Source organism: Oncorhynchus masou, unplaced genomic scaffold (genome assembly GCF_036934945.1).
Source record: "Oncorhynchus masou masou isolate Uvic2021 unplaced genomic scaffold, UVic_Omas_1.1 unplaced_scaffold_16972, whole genome shotgun sequence".
NCBI lineage: Eukaryota > Metazoa > Chordata > Actinopteri > Salmoniformes > Salmonidae > Oncorhynchus > Oncorhynchus masou.
Window position 1 is genome coordinate 1 of NW_027007126.1, and position 2,314 is coordinate 2,314.

The window sequence follows — 2,314 nt, forward strand, 5'->3', positions numbered from 1 at the left end:
GCACTAAACAACTGTCAGAAGTGGGATGACTGTCCATACTTGCTTGTATGTTCTCCACTGAGTATTTGTGTGCCAAATTCACATTACTCAACTTCTACTTTCCAGAATGTTGAAATTCTCACAGGAAACAGAGATGTTATTTGTGTGCCAAATTCACATTACTCAACTTCTACTTTCCAGAATGTTGAAATTCTCACAGGAAACAGAGATGTTATTTGTGTGCCAAATTCACATTACACAACTACTACTTTCCAGAATGTTGATAAATATATTCCAGCATGGAGTGGCATGGTGGCTAAGTGGTAAGGCGTTGGTCTTGTAATCCGAAGATCATGGGTTCAAATCCCATCTGTGCCATACTGAAAGATAGCTGGTACCATGGGATGGTTCTTTCACTGGATGCCTTTGAAGAAAAAAAAAGAAGCTTTCTCAAAATGGCAACCCTGCTAATTATATAGTAAGGGGATGTGCCTCTAGGGTAGAGCTAATACTTGAAATGCATGCGCTCTGAAGTTAATCCCCAAATTCTCTGATGAGTATATTAAGTTGTGAAATTAGCTTTTGCACAACTCTACTTTCCAGAATGTAGACATTTTAAGAAGGAAATAGATGTGCAAAGTCATCTGTTTTTGAAAACTGAAGCACATGGGTTCAATCCTGGGTTCAAGCCTTGTTCGACGTTTATGGAAGCTCGATGATATTATGGAAATGTACTTAAAAAAAAGATCTGCCTTATCTCAGCTCACTGGTCACGATAACAACACCCACCACTCGAAACAATAAATACTGGTGTATTAGCTACGTTTCCGTTTTTTTGGACAATAATGTGATGAGACAACAAATAAATAAGTAAACAACAGCCGACACCAATGATGAGCAATACATATCATTGTAAATAAGAATGTGTTCTTAACTGACTTGCCTAGTTAAATAAGGTTAAATCGGGGGATCACGTGACCCTTGAATGAGATGGCCCCATGAACTAAGAGCTCCGCACAAGTAGTTTCCAATTCCTAATCTTACCTCCACCCCAAGTTCAAACTCATTTAGCTTTAGTAAGAAAAAGTCATGGCGGCTACAAAAGGCGACACTACAGGTGACATTTTTACCCGGACTCGAGCATTAGCGACGGAAAAAGCCTCAAGAAGAAGCTAGCTTCAGAAAAGACTAGCGCCATTAGCCAGGAGCAAGAGGACCCGCTCCCCGAGGTACAAGAATGCCAACCTCGCACTCTGTCGAAGACATCCTTTCTGAGTTGAGATCCCAACGTACCAGAACTAAACACCAAATTAGATGCCATTAACTCTCAGCTCAGCGATCGGGGGCAAGGTGACAATCCTGGAAAACGCTTTGCCTGACATCAACAACAAGATAACCATAAACGCGGGGTGCCTGGACGAGGCAGAGGGGGCGAATCCTATCCATGGAAAACTTATTGACAGATGCCATGGAAACAATAGCATATGCTAAAAAAAAGAAAATTGAAAAACAGGGGGCGAAGGAATAATTGTGTTCTATTCAATCTGGGTGAAAAAGAAGAGGGAAACATGCCACTGATCCGCTACCTGCAAGACAAACTTCCAGAGTGGCTCCACCTGTCCACCGACAGGCCTATAGAACTTCCCGAGAGAAAGATAGATAGAGAGAGATTTAGAGAGAGAGATAGAGAGAGAGAGAGAGAGAGCTCACCGAGCACTGAGGACCCCAACCACCGGCCAGACAACCACCGTGCCCAATCACCATACGTTTCCTGAGATTCACCGACAAGGAACGAGTCCTACAGGTGGCAAAAACAACACCATCACAGTGGGAAACGCCAAACTCGCTTTACACCAGGACCTGTCAGCTAGAATACGCCGAAAGCGCCGAGAGTTTGACGAAGTGAAGAAATACTCAATTGACGAGGCATCTTCAGGGGATTCAAATACCCAAACAAGCTCAGGATTCTTCACCAAGGAGTCTTGCGACACTTCAAAACTCGAAGAGGCAAAGCGTTTTGAAAGACAATCCTGGTCAATGAGAAATGGACCAATGACTAAATGCGGTTAATGCCATTACTAAAGGAGGTAAGACAACATATAGCCGATATCCAAAGACCCACCCCCTAAATGTCATTATAGCCATCCAATTTATATTTATTTTCCTTTAACTGAGAGGGATGGGATCTATAGCCTAACCTAGGCCTACTAATGTTTCAGCCTACTTTTATTTCCCTGTTTTTTTTGTTGCTATTATTACTTGGGGTTCCCTATGTCCCTTGGGGGAGGTATATGTAGGCTGGGCTATATGTAGGCTGGGCTATTGCGTCAGACGA

At 42.8% G+C, this 2,314-nt stretch overlaps 1 non-coding gene across 1 annotated transcript; it reads left to right on the plus strand.

Moving 5' to 3' along the window:
• Window positions 1-285: 285 nt before the first annotated feature.
• On the plus strand, window positions 286-357 carry trnat-ugu (transfer RNA threonine (anticodon UGU)). Its single transcript has one exon. It is a non-coding gene; the product is annotated as a tRNA-Thr (tRNA).
• Window positions 358-2,314: the final 1,957 nt, after the last annotated feature.